The sequence below is a fragment of the Saimiri boliviensis genome, chromosome X (assembly GCF_048565385.1).
Source record: "Saimiri boliviensis isolate mSaiBol1 chromosome X, mSaiBol1.pri, whole genome shotgun sequence".
Lineage (NCBI taxonomy): Eukaryota > Metazoa > Chordata > Mammalia > Primates > Cebidae > Saimiri > Saimiri boliviensis.
The window spans coordinates 21,261,437-21,279,183 of NC_133470.1; the positions used below are offsets into that span (position 1 = coordinate 21,261,437).

Below are 17,747 nucleotides of genomic sequence, written 5' to 3' on the forward strand. Positions count from 1 at the left end.
AGGAATTTTATTTCTACTTTTTGTTGAAGAATGGAATAAGGGGCGTTAATACATTACGTAAACGCCTTAACTTTTACATGTGTATGCACTTGTGTAATCACCGCCCAGATCAAAATATAGATGATCCCTAGCCTTGCAGAAGTTCTTTGTGCCTCTTCCCAGTCAGTATGCAGCCCCTCTTCCCACTACAAGTAACCATGTCCTCTGATTTCTATCATCATCGATTAGTTTTCTTGTTTTTGAACATTATGTACATGGAATTACATCATATGTATGTGTCTGACTTCCTTTGCTGAACATACAGCCATGAGATTCATCCTTGTTGTGTAAAAATTGTCCTTTTTTGAGATGGAGTCTCCCTCTGTTGCCGGGCTGGAGTGCAATCTCTGCTCACTGCAACTTCCACCTCTTGGTTTCAAGTGATTCTCCTGCCTCAGCCTCCCGAGTAGCTGGGACTACAGGCATGCACAACCACACTGAGCTAATTTTTGTATTTTTAGTAGAGACAGAGTTTCACCACGTTGGCCAGGATGGTCTTGATCTCTTGATGTCATGATCCACCTGCCTTGGCCTCCCAAAGTGCTGGGATTATAGGCGTGAGCTATACTGCACCTGGCCATAAGTTGTCCTTTTGTATTGCAGTGTAATGTTCTATTGGATGAATAGATCACAGTTTACATATTAATTCTCCTATTGTTAGACATTTAGTTCTTTTCCAGTTTTTAATTATGTTGAATAAAACTTATAGGAACATTTTCATTTGTGCCTTTTGGGATACATATGCATTTATTTCCCTTAGGTACAAGCCTAAGAAAGAGATTGCTGGGCCATAGACCAGGCATGTATTTAGCTTTAGTAGATACAGTCAAATAATGTTTCCAAAGTGGTTGTACCAATTTACATTCCCATCAGCAGTGTATGAGATTTCCAGTTGCTCCACATCCTTGCCAATACCTAGTATTATGAGCCCTTTTATTTTTAGCCATTCTGGGGATTTGTAGAGGTATCTCATGGTTTTAATTTGCATTTTCCTGATGAGCAGTGATGTTGATCACTGTGACAGATGAGATTTTCCTAAAAGAAAGTCTCAGCAATGTCTCCCATCCCACATGACCTTACAATGTAACTTTGGCATTCTTCCAATGGTTAGGTGGTGTCTGTATTCCCCCCTTGAATCTTGTGACTATGGTGGAAGTGGTAATGTGACTCCCGAGGCTAGGTTGTAGGCGGCATTGCCTAGTTTTCTGAGACATCCCTTTGGAGCCCAGAGCTTCCATATGAGTAGTTAAACTAACCTGAAGTCACTATGCTATGACAAAGCCCAAACAAGCTCATACAAAGAGATCATGTGGAGAGGCCCTGAGACTACGTGAGAAGAAAAAGATTTCCAGCCAGCCTCTGGCTGCTCTAGACCCCCACTGGTCCAGCTCTAGCTACCATTTGACTATAGCTGCATGGATCACACTAAGCTAGACCCTCCCAGCTAATACAATCCTCAATACTTGAATGTTGCTTTAAGCCAGTAATTCTCAACTAGGGGAAATTTTGCCCCCTGGGATGTGTGGTGCTGCTTGGAAATATTGTCATAACTTGGGGCTGGGAGCATGGTGGTACTTGCATCCAGTGGCTGGAGACCAGGGGTGCTGCTAAACATCCTGCAGGACACAGGACAGCCTCTAGGACAAAGAATTATCTGGTCCCAAGTGCCAATTGTGCTGAGATTGAGAAACCCTACTTTAAGCCACATAATCCACTAAGTTTTAGGTTGATTTGCTACATAGCAAAAGTACTAGAACAATCATGCAGACAGAGAGGAATATTTATATCTATCTATCTATCTATCCATCTATCTATCTATCTATCTATCTATCTATCTATCTATCTAGACAGAGTTTCGCTCTTGTCACCAAGGCTGGCGTGCAATGGTGCGATCTTTGCTCACTGCAGTCTCCACGTCGCAGTTTCAAGCCATTGTCCTGCTTCAGCCTCCTGAATAGCTGGGATTACCGGCACCTGCCACCACTCCCGGCTAATTTTTGTATTTTTTTTATTCTTTTTTTTTAATTAAAAAAAAAAATGGAACGCTTCACGAATTTGCGTGTCATCTTTGTGCAGGGGCCATGCTAATCTTCTCTGTATCATTCCAATTTTAGTATACGTGCTGCTGAAGTGAGCACTAATTTTTGTATTTTTAGTAGAGACAGGGTTTCACCATGTTGGTCAGGCTGGTCTTGAACTCCTGACCTCAGGTGATCCACCCACCTTGGCCTCCCAAAGTCCTGGGATTACAGGCGTGAACCACTGAGCCCAGTGCAAGAGGGAGTTTATTAAAGATTAGTTCACAGGCCGGGCACAGTGGCTCACGCCTGTAATCCCAACACTTTGGGAAGCTGAGGCGGGCAGATCACTTGAGGTCAGGAGTTCAAGACCAGTCTGGCCAACATGGTGGAACCCCGTCTCTACTAAGAATACAAAAAATTAGCCAGACATTGTTGCAGGTGCCTGTAGTCCACCTACTTGGAAGGCTGAGGCAGGAGAATCACTTGAACCCACGAGGCAGAGGTTGCAGTGAGCCAAGTTTGCACCACTTCATTACTGCATTCCAGGTTGGCTGACGGAGTGACTCTGTCTCAAAAAAGAAAAGAAAATTAGTTCGCGAATCTCTGAGAGGGCCAGAGTGTTGGACTTAAAGGTTAATCAGCCAGGAGTGCTCCTCAAACTGCATCACTGGGTGTCCAGTGAAGATCACTGGATGTGGACCCACGGCTTACACCTGTGATGCTGAGAACTGGATTCCAGAACCTCTGAATACTAGATGCTGATGCCACCGTCACCAGAAAGCAGATTCCATGTTTCTTGCTTCTTCACACTGCTGACTTTGGAATCACTCTGACTTTGAGATGGCTGATACATGAGCCCTGGGTCATGTGTAAACTGTCTGCAAAGAAGTTGAGAAACCAAGTTTTCTGGCTTCTACCAGGGAGGCAGAACTAACGAAGCTTCCAAAGATGCTGGGAAGCCAGGAGCCTTGACAAGATCCCTTGGCACTATGTTTCGATAAGCTTGTTGCAAATGCCTTCAGGTTATTTCTAGTTTTTTTTTTTTTTTTTTAACTTATTTAAAATAGGCCGAGCACGGTGGCTCATGCCTGTAATCCCAGCAGTTTGGAAGGTTGAGGCGGGTGGATCACGCAGTCAAGAGATTGAGACCATCCTGGCCAACGTAGTTAAACCATGTCTCTACTAAAAATACAAAAATTAGCCGGGCATGGTGGCACGCACCTGTAGTCCCAGCTACTTGGGAGGCCGAGGCAGGAGAATTGCTTGAATCTGGGAGGCAGAAGTTGCAGTGAGCTGAAATTGTGCCACTGCATTCCAGCCTGGTGAGAGAGTGAGACTCTGTCTCAAAAACAAAAACAAAAACAAAAAAACCCCCCAAACCTTATTTAAAATAATACTCTGCATTATTATACCTTTTATATTTGTATAAAATATAAACATCTTGCAGGACACAGGACAGCCTCCAGGACAAAGAATTATCTGGTCCCAAGTGCCAATTGTGCTGAGATTGAGAAACCCTACTTTAAGCCACATAATCCACTAAGTTTTAGGTTGATTTGCTACATAGCAAAAGTACTAGAACAATCATGCAGGCAGAGGAAGATCCACTTTGGGAGGCCAAGGTGGGTGGATCACCTGAGGTCAGGAGTTCAAGACCAGCCTGGCCAACATGGTGAAACCCTGTCTCTACTAAAAATACAAAAATTAGTGCTCGCTTCAGCAGCACGTATACTAAAATTGGAATGATACAGAGAAGATTAGCATGGTATAATATATGGCTAGAGATTTTACTTTAGAGATTATAATCCCAAAGAATGATACAGAGATTAGCATGGTATAATATATGGCTACAGATTTTACTTTAGAGATTATAATCCCAAAGAAATAACTACTCAGCTATAGTAACACGGCACTTATTGCCTTATTGATTATAACTTCTGAAAACCGGAAATAGCTCAAGCACCATGGAACAACAGACTAATCTGTGATATAACAAACGTCTGCATTTTCCAGGGATGGTATGAATTCCAAATATTAGGTCACATTGTCTTCATCTGTTTATGCTTGGCCAGACGATGCATACAGTTTACTTTGAAATGTGTGATCACTGTGAATACGTAGTTTTACCTGGTGGAATATTGTAACAAAAACACCGACTCTATTTTACTAGGTGAATACATGGAAAGCGGGTATCAAATGTTTTATGAAAGAAACGGAAGAATCTAAATATACTCATTACAACCATGGCACATTAGCGTTTGTATAATGCAAAGGGTTTGCTTTTCATTTGTAAAGTTAATACTGAAAAAGGAAATTCCCTTTTGTTTTTCTGAGGTTTGTATTAACCACACGGCTTCTGAAGAGCTTGCCCAGTAGGTGGCAGTACTGGATAAGAGCAGATAGAAAATTCTGCAGGCTGCTTTCAAGCACCGTTTCTCCAACTTTGGTATACACACCAATGATCTTGTTAAAACACAGCTTGTTGGCCCTCACTGCACTTGGAGTTTCTGAGTTAGTAGATGTTTTAGTCCCGTTGTGCTGCTATAACAAAATACCTGAGACTGAGTTATTTACAAAGAACAGAAATGATGCCTCACAGTTCTGGAGGCTGGGAAGTCCAAGATCACTGACAGGTTTAGTGTCTAGTGAGGGCCTGCTCCATGGATGGTGTCTTCTCCCAGTGCCACCCTCACATAGTGGAGGGCAGAGAGGCAAAAAAGGCCTAAGCCAGGCCGGGCGCAGTGGCTCAAGCCTGTAATCCCAGCACTTTGGGAGGTCGAGGCGGGTGGATCACGAGGTCAAGAGATTGAGACCATCCCTGGTCAGCATGATGAAACCCCGTCTCTATTAAAAATACAAAAAATTAGCTGGAAGTGATGGCACATGCCTGTAATCCCAGCTACTCAGGAGGCTGAGGCAGGAGAATTGCCTGAACCCAGGAGGCAGAGGTTGCGGTGAGCCGAGATCATGCCATTGCACTCCAGCCTGGGTAACAAAAGCGAAACTCCGTCTCAAAAAAAAAAAAAAAAAAAAAAAAAAAAGCCTAAGCCAGTTCCCTGCAGCCCTTTTATATCACACAGATCCACTCATGACAGCAGAGCCCTCACGGCATAAACACCTCTGAAAGGCCCCATCTCTTAATAGCACCACCATGGGGATTCCCTTTCAACATGAATTTTGGAGGGGATGCCTTCAAACCATAGCAGCAGGTTTGGGGTGGGGCCCGAGAATGTGCATTTCTAACAATTTCCCAGGTGAAACTGATGTTGCTGGCTGGGGATCACACTTGAGAACCACAGTCTCCTCACACAGGGAGCTTCTTGAAGTACAGAAGGTCATTCTTCTCTCCTTCCTCATAGCATCTGCCCCCCCCACCCCATTGTCATGTGTTAATGGAGGTGCTGGGCCACTTTCTCCTTCAAATACTTGCACTTTCCCCTGGAAATAATTTATTCCTTGGCCCCAACAATACCCCACTCACCTCTTTTGCCTCCTCTCTTTTTTTACTATTAATTAATTTTTTGAGATGGAGTCTTGCTCTGTCACTCAGGCTGGAGTGCAATGGTGTGATCTTAGCTCACTGCAACCTCTGCCTCCTGGGTTCAAGTGATTTTCCTGCCTCAGCCTCCTGAGTAGCTAGGATTACAGGCATGTGCCACCATGCCCAGCTAATTTTTGTATTTTTAGTAGAGACGGGGTTTCACCAGGTTGGGCAGGCTGGTCTCGAACTCCTGACCTCGTGATCTGCCCGCCTCGGCCTCTCAAAGTGCTGGGATTACAGGTGTGAGCCACTGTGCCTGGCCAATTTTATTTTATTTTTAAAGAGATGGGGTCTGGCTATGTTGCCCAGGCTGGAGTACAATGGATATTCACAGGCACCATCATCACAGCATACCCTGTGTTAATGGGGAAGCTGGGCCAGCCACTTGGAGGCGGGGGGACCTGCAAACAAATGTTTCTTTCTGGCCTACTTGACCTTCTACATCCCATCTTCGATTTGAAGGGAGCAAATGGGCATGATGGAGGGAGTGCCCTTCATCTATCGCTTCCTGGAAGCACTGACAGACCTCACAATGGGGTCTAACTCGGGACCCCGTTACTGGTATCTCTGCCTCCCTACCTGGTGTGCCCCTTGTCCACTTTGGGGTATTTCCTGTCTTGCTGCGGGCATCCTGGCATCCTTTGCACTCCCCTCTTCCCTCCCTTCTGCAAACGCTGATCTTACAGTGAACTTCAGACTTTGGTTTAACTCCCTCCTGGGCTTTGTATGTCTTGGGTTCTAACTATTGAATAAAGAGCTTGCTTCTGATGCGTAGAAATCCAAGCGAAGTTTAGCAGTGGATATTTTAACTCTCTCCTGAAACTTTCAACCTCTCCTCCCCTGGTTTTACTCTCTCAGCAGAGCTTGACTTTGCTTCCTACTTCACTAGGGAAATGGAAATTATTAGAAGAGCATGTCCACAGGTTCCCATCACAGCATCTACCCTTCCTCCTGCTTCTGGACCCTGATACTCCACTTCCTTGCCAATAAGATGAATGACTTGCTTAGGTTCCGGGCCAACAGCAGCCTCTCCACTGCGTGCTAGATTGTGTCCCCTCTGAAGAGCAAGCTGTGGCCATTCTCCCCTCTCTGCCACATCACCAGCTTTCTCCTTTACTGCATCGTTCCCATTAGCACACACATGTGCTATTATTTCTTCGATATTAATAAGAGTTGCTTCTGGCTGGGTGCGGTGGCCCATACCTGTAATCTCAGCCCTTTGGGAGGCCAAGGTGGGCAGATGACAAGGTCAGGAGTTTGAGACCAGCCTGGCCAATACAGTGAAACCCCGTCTCCACTAAAAATAAAAAAAATTAGCTGGGTGTAGTGGCAGGTGCCTATAATCCCAGCTACTCAGGAGGCTGAGGCAGGAGAATTCCTTGAACCTGGGAGGTGGAGGTTGCAGGGAGTGGAGATTGTGCCACTGCACTACAGCCTGGGCGACAGAGCTAGACTCCATCTCAGAAAACAAAAAAAGGATTGCTTCTGGGTCGGGCCCTGTGGCTGATGCCTGTAATCCCGGTGACTCAGGAGGCTGAGATAAGAAGGCTGCTTGAGGCCAGGAGCTAGAGACCACAGACCTGGGCAACATTGTGACACCCTATCTCTAGGAAAACAAAAACTTTTCTGGGTATACTGGTGTGTGAGCCTGTGGTCCTAGCTACTCAGGAGGCTGAGCTGGGAGGATTGCCTGAGCCCACAAGTTCAAGGCTGCAGTGAGCTATAATCACACCACTGCATTCCAGCCTGTCTGTGCTTTGCTCAGTACTCCAGACTCTTATAAAAAAGTTGCTTCTGTTTATTGTCTCTAATTTCTCTGCTTCTCTTCTCCCGTGAACCTACTCAATCAGGCCCCATCTCTCTACCAAAACTGCAACTGCCCTAGTCACAGAAGCCCCTGGACATTTACCAACCCCAATGGTCACTTCTCAGTCCTTAGTGTCAGCATTTGACATGTTGATCACTTTTCCCTTAAAATACTTTATTTCTTGGCTCCCACAATACCCCACTCACTTCTTTTGCCTTCTCTTATTTTTTTTGTTATTTTATTTTATTTTATTTATTTATTTATTTTTATTTTTATTTTTTTTTTTTGAGACGGGGTTTCGCTCTTGTTACCCAGGCTGGAGTGCAATGGCACGATCTCGGCTCACCGCAACCTTCGCCCCCTGGGTTCAAGCAATTCTCCTGCCTCAGCCTCCCTAGTAGCTGGGACTACAGGCGTGCGCCACCATGCCCAGCTAATTTTTGTATTTTTAGTAGAGACGGGGTTTCACCATGTTGACCAGGATGGTCTCGATCTCTTGACCTCGTGATCCACCTGCCTCGGCCTCCCAAAGTGCTGGGATTACAGGCTTGAGCCACCGCGCCCGGCCTTTTTTTTATTTTATTTTTAAAGAGATGGGGTCTCACTATGTTGCCCAGGCTGGAGCACAAAGGCTATTCACAAGCTCAAGCATCATAGCACGTGGTAGCCTCAAACCCCTGGCTCAGCCTCCCAAGTAGCTGGGACTACAGATGTGTATCACCATGCCCAGCTGTGTCCTTTCTCCCTCTCTCTTTTTGAGACAGGGTCTAGCTCTGTCACCCAGGCTGGAGTGCAGTGGTGTGATCTTGGCTCATTGCAACCTCTGCCTCCTGGCTTCAAGTGATTCTCCTGCCTCAGCCTCCCGAGTAGCTGGGATTACAGGTGCCTGCCACCATGCCCAGCTATTTTTTTTAATTTTTAGTAGGGATAGGGTTTCACCCTATCGGTCAGGCTTGTTGAGAACTCCTGATCTCAGGTGATCCGCCCGCCTTGGCCTCCCAAAGCACTGGGATTACAGGCATGAGCCACTGCACCTGGCCTAGCCTGGCTACTTTTTAAATTTTTTGTAGAGGCAGGGTCTTGCTATGTTTCCCGGGCTTGTCTCAAACTCCTAGGCTCAAGCAATCCTCCCACCTCAGCCTCACAAATCACTGGAGTGACAGATGTGAGCCACTGTGCCTGACCTGGCATCTCTTTTTCTTTTTTCTTTCTTTCTTTTCTTTTTCTTTTTTTTTTTTTTTGAGACAGAGTCTTGCTGTGTCACCAGGCTGGAGTGCAGTGGTGTGATCTCAGCTCACTGCAACCTCCACCACCTGAATTCAAGCGATTCTCGTGCCTCACCGTCCCGAGTAGCTGAGATTACAGGCATGTGCCACCACACCAGCTAATTTTTGTATTTTTAGTAGAGACGGGGTTTCACTATGTTGTCCAGGCTGGTCTTGAACTCCTGACCTTAGGTGATCCACCCACCTCGGCCTCCCAAAGTGCTGGGATTACAGGTGTGAGCCACCACAGCCGGCTGGTTTCTGTTTTCGATAACTCTGTCTTCTCCCGTTTGCTGGATCCTCTTCATTTTCCCTACTTCCAACTGTTGAGGTGCCCCAGAGTTTAGTACTTAAACCTCTTTTGTATCTACTGTCACTTTCTAGGTGATCTCCAGGCCTTTGAAGCCATCTGTATGTCAGTAACTCCCCAGTTTGTATCTCCAGCCTGAACCTGTCTCCCTCCCGATCTGTACATATCTCTACCTGGATATATTAGGCACCCCACTTGCGTGTCCCAAACAGAGTCTTGGATGTGGACTGTCCCCTCTACTTCAAGCCACTCCTGCAGACCTCAGCTGCACTGGCTCAGGACAAAAACCTCAGTGTCATCCTTGATTGCATTCTTTCTGCCATAACCCATGTCCAGCCTGTCAGCAAACCTTCTTGGCTATATCTTCAAAGGATCAACAGAATCCAGCCATTTCCTTCGACCTTTTGCTCTGTCTCTGACTGCTCCCAAGATCTAAGCCACCACCATTTCTCACCTGGGCTACTGAAATAGCCTCCCAGCTGGTTTCTTTGCTTCTGTCCTTGCCCACCTGCACTCTCTTCTCACCACGGCTGCCAACAATCTTGTTAAAACCTGAGTCAAATAGTGTTATTTCTTGGTTCAGTCCCTCCCCTCCATATTCTCAGAATAACACTGGAGTCATTATTAAGACTTGCAAGGTCCCACATGCTCTGCGCCCTGGATTTCTAATCTCCATTGTTCCCACCCTTGATCACTGTATTAGTCAGGGTTCTCTAGAGGGACAGAACTAATAGGATAGATGTAGATATGAAAAGGAGTTTATTAGGGAGTATTAACTCACATGACCACAAGGTAAAGTCCCACAATAGCCTGCAAGCTGAGGAGCAAGGAAGCCAGTCCAAGTCCCAAAACCTCCAAAGTAGAGAAGCCGACAGTGCAGCTTTCAGTCCGTGGCCAAGGGCCCAAGAACCTCTGGCAAACCACTGGTGTAAGTCCAAGAGTCCCAAAGCTGAAGAACTTGGAGTCTGATGTTGGAGGGCAGGAGGCATCCAGCACGTGGGAAAGATGAAGGCCAGAAGACTCAGCCAGTCTGCTCTTCCATCTTCTCCTGCCAGCTTTATTCTAACCACACTGGCAGCTGATTAGATGGTGCCCACTAAGATTGAGGGTGGGTCTGCCTCTCCTGGTCCACTGAGTCACATGTTAATCTCCTTTGGCAACACCCTCACAGACATACCTAGGAACCACACTTTGCATTCTTTAATCTAATCAAATTCACACTCAGTATTAACCATCACAGCCCCCCTATTCCAGCAACATGTCTGGCACACGTCTACCTCAAGACCTTTGGACTTGCATCTCATACTACCTAGATTTCTTTCTCCCAGATATTTATTTGCATGACTCACTTCCTCACTTTCTGCAGATTTTTTTTTCCTCAAAAGCCACCTTCTCTGTAGACTTTGAGGAAAGCAGATTATGCACCATCATATGGGTGGGCCTCATTCAATCAGTTGAAGACCTTAAAAAAAAAGACCCAGTCCCCTCAGGAAGAAGGAATTCTACGTCCAGACTGCCTTTAGACTCCAGCTGAAACATGGGCTCTTCCCTGCAGCCTTCAATCTCTCTTTCTTTCTCTTCCTCCCCCATACCTCATTTTTTCATCTTACTGGTTTTATTTTCTGTTTTTCTGGAGAACCATGACTAATACAGATTTTGGTTCCCTGGCCAAGTTACGTAGAATATAAATATCCAACCCCTGACCAGTGCTGAGGCTCATGCCTGCAATCCCAGCTCTGTGGGAGGCTGAGGTAGGCAGATCAGGTCAGGAGTTTGAGGCCAGCCTGGCCAACATGGTGAAACCCCATCTCTATAAAAATTAGCAGCGCCTGGTGGTACTTGCCTGTAGTCCCAGCTACTTAGGAGGCTGAGGCAGGAGAATTGCTTGAACCTGGGAGGTAGAGGTTGTAGTGAGCGGAGATCACGTCACTGCACTCCAGCCTAGGTGACACAGTGAGACTCTGTCTCAAAAAAAATAAAAACAAAAACAAAAAACCCCACAATCTCCTGACATCTCATATCCCTCTTCTTGCTTTATTTTCTTTTTTAGAATATAGCACTATCTAAAATACTATATATCTTGCTATTTTGTTTTTTGTCTGTGTATTACTAGAATGTCACTTATTTAGGAAATTTATCTATTTAGAGATTCTAGAGGATCAAGGGTATATAATGAAACTAGCAGTTACATGTTATGTCTAACGTGTACTAGGTGCTAAATATTTTTTAAATGAATGAATAAATGAATAACTAAATGTATGAATGCTTGGTTAGTTGATTGGATGAGTGGTTGAATAATGGTGATGTGGCCCCCAAAATGCCACCCACTCAAGCCTACAAAGGTTTGAATCAGGCGTGAGAAAATACCCAATACCACTGTCAGACTGAGATGACTTAATATGATTCTAATAGTGTGACTGAGTCACAGAATGTGCCTTTTTAATGCATTTATTATTTACTTATTTTTTGAGACAGGGTGTCAGTCTGTTGCTCAGGGTGGAGTGCAGTGGCGCAATCAGAGCTCCCTGCAGTCTCAACCTCCTGGGCTCAAGTAAGCCCTTGTCTCAGCCTCCTGAGTAGCTGAGACTACAGGTATGAGCCACCGCACCCAGATTATTTTTTATTTATTTATTTATTTTTTTAGTAGAGATGAAGTCTTGCTGTGTTGCTCAGGCTGGGAATATGCCTTTTTAAAATTTTTATTTTTGGAGACAGAGTCCTGCTCTGTTGCCCAGGCTGGAGTACAGTGGTGTGATCCCGGCTCACTACAATCTCCATCTCCCAGTTCAAGCGATTCTCCTGCCTCAGCCTCCTGAGTGGCTAGGATTACAGGCATGAGGCGAATTTTTGTATTTTTAGTAGATATGTGGTTTCATCGTGTTGGCCAGGCTGACCTCGAACTCCTAACCTCAGATGATCCACCCACCTCAGTCTCCCAAAGTGCTGGGATTTACAGGCATGAGCCACTACATCTGGCCAAATATGCCCTTTTTAAAAAAATATATTTTTTTTAATTGTGTTTTAGGTTTTGGGATACATGTGAAGAACATGCAAGATTGTTGCATGGGTACATACATGGCAGTGTGGTTTGCTGCCTTCCTCCCCACCACCTATATCTGACATTTCACCCCATGTTATCCCTCCCCAAATCCCCATCCCCTGCTGTCCCTCCCCTAGTTCCCCGCCACAGACCCCAGTGTGTAGTGCTCCCCTCCCTGTGTCCATGTGTTCTCATTGTTCAACACTCACCTATGAGTGAGAACATGCAGTGTTTGATTTTCTGTTCTTGTGGCATTTTGCTGAGAATGATGGTTTCCAGATTCATTCATGTCTGTACAAAGGACAGGAATTCATCGTTTTTTATGGCTGCATAGTATTCCATGGTGTAGATGTGCCACATTTTCCCTGTCCAGTCTATCATAGATGGGCATTTGGGTTGGTTCCAAGTCTTTGCTATTGGAAACAGTGCTGCAATGAACATACGTGTGCATGCATCCTTATAATAGAATGATTTATAATCCTTTGGATATATACCCAGTAATGGGATTGCTGGGTCAAATGGAATTTCTATGTCTAGATCCTTGAGGAATCGCCACACTGTCTTCCATAATGATTGAACTAATTTACACTCCCACCAACAGTGTAAAAGTGTTCCTGTTTTTCCACATCCTCTCCAGTATCTGTTGTCTCCAGATTTTTTAATGATCACCATTCTAACTGGCATGAGATGGTATCTCAATGTGGTTTTGATTTGCATTTCTCTAATGACCAGTGATGATGAGCATTTCTTCATATGTTTGTTGGCCTCATATATGTCTTCTTTTGTAAAGTGTCTGTTCATATCCTTCGCCCACTTTTGAATGGGCTTCTTTGTTTTTTTTCTTGTAAATCTGTTTTAGTTCTTTGTAGATTCTGGATATTAGCCCTTTGTCAGATGGGTAGACTGCAAAAATTTTTTCCCATTCTGTTGGTTGCCGATTCACTCTAATGACTCTTTATTTTGTTATGCTGAAGCTCTGGAGTTTAATTAGATCCCGTTTGTCTATTTTGGCTTTTGTTGCCAATGCTTTTGGTGTTTTAGTCATGAAGTCCTTGCCTATGCCTATGTCCTGAATGGTTTTGCCTAGGTTTTCTTCTAGGGTTTTTATGGTGTTAGGTCTTATGTTTAAGTCTTTAATCTATCTGGAGTTAATTTTAGTGTAAGGTAAAAATATGGAATGCTTCACAAATTTACGTGGCATCCTTGCACAGGGGCCATGTTAATCTTCTCTGTATCGTTCCAATTTTAGTAAATGTGCTGCCTAAGGGAGCACCAAATATGCCCTTTTTAAAGTCCCATTCTGAAGAGGGAGGAGTTGGCTACAGAATAGGATACTTGCCAATGAGGCAATTAGCAAATATTTGTTGAGCACCTGCTATGTGTTTGAGACAAAAGAAAAAGCATTTATTTGAATAATTTTACTGGCCCCTTCCTATGCAGTAAGCACCATTGAGAACCAAAGGTGACTGAAGCAAAGGCCTCTGACCTCAGGGAGCTGCTACTCTAGACAGGAAAACACATTCTACAACAACAATCCAGATAAGTAATGGTGCAAGATGGTGGTAGTATTGGAGACATCCCAATGAACTAAGCATAGCATCCACTTCAATGAGAAGTGTGGGGTGTGGGAGTGGCAGGAGTTGGTGAGGGTGCAAGCCATCAAGGCACGAGGCACCCCATGTCCAGACGTGGGGCTGGACCTACCTGACTCGGGAGCAGCTGGACAGCCCAGCTGTGTGGAGGGAGGTTTTCTTGTTTTTTTTTTTTTTTTTTTTTTTTTTTTTGAAGACAGGGTTTCGCTCTGTCACCCAGGCTGGAGACAGGGTTTCGCTCTGTCACCCAGGCTGGAGTGCAGTGGTGCAATAACAGCTCAGTGGTGCAGCCTCGGCCTCCTGGGCTCAAGTGATTCTCCCACCTCAGCCTCCTGAAGTAGCTGGGACTACAGGTGTGTGCCACCAAGCCCAACTAATTATTTAAATTTTTTGTAGAGAAGGGATCCAATGTTCTTGCCCAGGCTGATCCTGAACTCCTGGGCTCAAGTGACGCACTCATCTCAGCCTCCCAAAGTTCTGGGATTACAGTTGTGAGCCACTACGCTCAGCTGAAGTTCTTTTAGTGCGTGTTCTGGACTAACACAAGAAAAACCAGTGGGGCTAAACTGAAGTTATTTAGGAATAAAGCCGTGTACTAGTATTCACTCCTTCTAGGCTAGCATGAGGGAAAATTTTGGAATTTTTGGGGGGGCCCATATACCTCCCCTTTCCCCTTTTTTCTTTTCTTTCTTTTTTTTGAGAGGGAGTCTAGGTCTGTCACCCAGGCTGGAGTGCAGTCACGCTATGTTGGCTCATTGCAATCTCCGCCTCCCAGGTTCAAGCAAATCTCCTGCGTTCAAGCAATTCTCCCGCCTCAGCCTCCCAAGTAGCTGAGATTATAGGCACCTGCCACCATGCCCAGCTAATTTTTGTTTGAGGCAGAGTCTCGCTCTGTTGCCCAGGCTTAGTGCAGTGGTGCAGTGGTGGCTCACTGCAATCTCCACCTCCCAGGTTCAAGTGATTCCCTTGCCTCAGCCTCTTGAGCAGCTGGGTTTACAGCTCTGTGCCCCCATGCCCAGGTAATTTTGTACTTTTAGTAGAGACAGGGTTTCTGCATGTTGGCCAGGCTGATCTCAAACTCCTGACTTCAGGTGATCCGACCGCCTCAGCCTCCCAAAGTGCTGAGATTACAGGCATGAGCCACCACATGGAGCTCCTCATTTTTCTACCTCAGATGGATAATGTGCTGGTGTTGGAATGAGGTTTGAGGGGGGCACATCTTACAGTGTCATGAGAACCCAATAATCAAGCTTATGAACCACAAAAAGGGTCTATTACTCCTTTTTTGAGAGGCATGGCATAATAGAAGGCCACTGGCCTAAGATCAAAATATCTGACTGGTAGCCAGAGCTTCACCACTTAATTTTTTTTTTTTTTTTTTTTTTTTTTGAGATGGAGTCTTGCTCTGTCATCCAGGCTGGAGTGCAGTGGCATGATCTTGGCTCACTGCAACCTCTGCCTCTCAGGTTCAAGTGATTCTCCTGCCTCAGCCTCCCGAGTAGCTGGGATTATAGGCACCTGCCACCACACCTGGCTAATTTTTGTATTTTTAGTAGAGATGCGGTTTCACCATGTTGGCCAGGCTGGTCTCGAACTCCTAACCTCAAGTGATCCACCTATCTTGGCCTCCCAAAGTGCTGGGATTATAGGTGTGAGCCACTGTGCCCGCTTGTAATTATTAAGTGGCTCACCACTTAATAATTACGTGATTTGGAGCAATTCATTTGGCTTCACAAAGCCTCAATTGCTTTATCCAATAAATGGGAAAATAACATCAACCTCATACCTATCTCACAGGACTTCTGTGACAAACACATGAGAAGATGCTTGTGAAAACACTTCATTAATTTGTAGTTCTGTACAGCTTTTAAGGCTTAGTATTCTCACTATAACCAGCGTGAAGTTTTTGACAAACTTCAGAGTGTAAGCAGTTCATGTCTGTTTCATGTTTCCAAGTTCAATTAAGACAGATTCAGGCATAGCTGAGTATGGTGGCTCATATGTGTAATCCCAGCACTTTGGGAGGCCGAGGCGGGCAGATCACCTGAGGCCAGGAGTTTGAGACCAGCCTGGCCAACATGGCAAAACCCTGTCTGTACTAAAAATACAAAAATTAGCCAGGTGTGGTGGTACGTGCCCATAATCTCAGCTACTCAGGAGGCTGAGGCAGGAGAACTGCTTGAACCCAGGAAGCAGAGGTTGTGGTGAGCTGAGATGGCACCACTGCACTCCAGCCTGGGAGAAGACTCCATCTCAAAAAAAAAAAAAAAAAAAAAAAAAAGGATTCAGGCCGGCAAATGCCTGAAATCATTCAGGAAATCCAGTGCCAACTTCTCAGACTCACCCGTACTTGTACTCTTCCAGGCAGTTAGAGAACATTGTGGGCTTTACACAGTCCACATGGATGATCCCAGCTAACTGTCGCTGGGAGTGCGCAGCAATGCTGGCATTGCTATGCTTGGTCCTTGCTGCCTCCCAGTGTGACAAAGAACACTGGTCTCCCGTGGCTGCTGACCAGTGTTTTTACTCTTGCTGCTGTGAAGTTCCCTGGACCCAGCTTCTATCTCAGGCCAGTGTGTCATCAACCCTCTCTGTGATTTGCTCAACCAGGGGTGCTTGACTCATGGCACATGGGCATCCGTAGGTCACAGTTCTTTCTTTTCTTTTTTTTTTTTTTAAGAGATGGGGGTCTCACTAAGTTGCCCAGCCTGGTCTCAAACTCCTGGACTCAAGCAGTCCTCTTGCCTTAGCCTCCCAAAGTGGTGGGGTTACACGTGTGAGCCACTGCAGCCAGCCTGTATTAGTCTGTTCTCACACTGCTATAAAGAACTACCTGAGACGGGGTAATTTATGAAGAAAAGAGGTTTAATTGACTCACAGTTCTGCGGGCTGTACAGAAGCATGGCTGGGAGGCCTCAGGAAACGTACAATCATGCAGAAGGTGAAGGAGAAGCAAGCACATCTTACCATGGCAGAGCAAGAGAGAGAGCAAGCAAGCGGGGAAGTGCCACACTTGTGAACCATCAGATCTCATGAGAACTAACTCGCTATCATGAGAACAGCATGGGGGAAATTTGCCTCCATGATCCAGTCGCCTCCAACCAGGTCCCTTTCTTGACATGTTAGGATTACAATTTGACATGAGATTTGGGTGTGGACACAGAGCCAAACCATATCACAGCCTATAGGTCACAGTTTTTTTGTGTCTGGTCCCATCAGTCACACAAGTTTGTCCCTTCCAGTGCCCTGATGTCCTAGAAGTGCTGGGCCCAGGTTGGCTCAGGTATCCCTATTTTGTGAAACTCACAACTATTGCCCCCTTTCCAGTCCTAGGGAGTTCAACAGCACCAGAGGGCTCATTGTATATCCCCTAAAGACAATACAGGGGTCATACCCTCTCTTAAGACATTTACATTGTCTTCTCCACTAACTACTGCTCCAATCCACCACACAGTTTCTTTCCTTTGACTCTTCAAACATAAGAAAGTCTGTTTTCTGGATCCCAGGACTTGGTTTCCTCCAATGGAGTCAGCTTTTCAAGCACACCGCAAGCTTATTTATGTCACACTTCTTCCCGCTTTCTGTTTTGAGAAGTATCTTCCTTAAGATGGCTAAGGTGATAGATACAAGTCCAAAACCGAAGTTTATCCAATGAGAGAACATTGTGAGATATATATAAAATCTCATGGCATATACTTTAATCCTTTAAATGATGAACTTTCTAAAACGCACTCTGCCCAACCCTGCATTCACAAACAGACTGCGAAAAGTCATTTACGGTCTACTTCCTGGTGCGGAGACATCATTGTATGGCAATGTTCTTGCTCTCCCTCTGCTGTCAGGCTGTGAGTGAATATCTCACAATTCTGGATCAGTATCTCTCCCTTTCGCTCTCCTCTTTCATCTAATTTCCTATTATTTTCAGTGAAACTGGATAACAAAATTTGCCAGAGTTATGTACAAATAAAACACTGGTAAGTATTTAGCTTGATAAATATTTGTTAAATACAGGAACGGATAAATGAATCAGGTGTTCAATGATCTCTTGGGGGCCAAAGTGCATGAGTGTTGTGAGAGTAATTTCAGTGGCTCTGTGGCCTCTTTGCCTCTGCCAGGGAGAGCTACGTTCCAC

At 45.3% G+C, this 17,747-nt stretch overlaps 3 non-coding genes and 1 pseudogene across 3 annotated transcripts; 1 reads left to right on the top strand and 3 right to left on the bottom strand.

The window, feature by feature from the left end:
• Positions 1 to 2,070: 2,070 nt before the first annotated feature.
• LOC120366646 (U6 spliceosomal RNA) lies at positions 2,071 to 2,177 on the bottom strand. Its single transcript, XR_005581232.2, has one exon. It is a non-coding gene; the product is annotated as a U6 spliceosomal RNA (small nuclear RNA).
• A 1,590-nt stretch (positions 2,178 to 3,767) lies between these two features.
• Positions 3,768 to 3,826, top strand: LOC120366680 (U6 spliceosomal RNA; annotated as a pseudogene).
• Positions 3,827 to 13,189: 9,363 nt separating this feature from the next.
• On the bottom strand, positions 13,190 to 13,296 carry LOC120366648 (U6 spliceosomal RNA). Its single transcript, XR_005581234.1, has one exon. It is a non-coding gene; the product is annotated as a U6 spliceosomal RNA (small nuclear RNA).
• Positions 13,297 to 14,783: 1,487 nt separating this feature from the next.
• Positions 14,784 to 14,886, bottom strand: LOC120366709 (small nucleolar RNA U13). Its single transcript, XR_005581287.1, has one exon. It is a non-coding gene; the product is annotated as a small nucleolar RNA U13 (small nucleolar RNA).
• Positions 14,887 to 17,747: the final 2,861 nt, after the last annotated feature.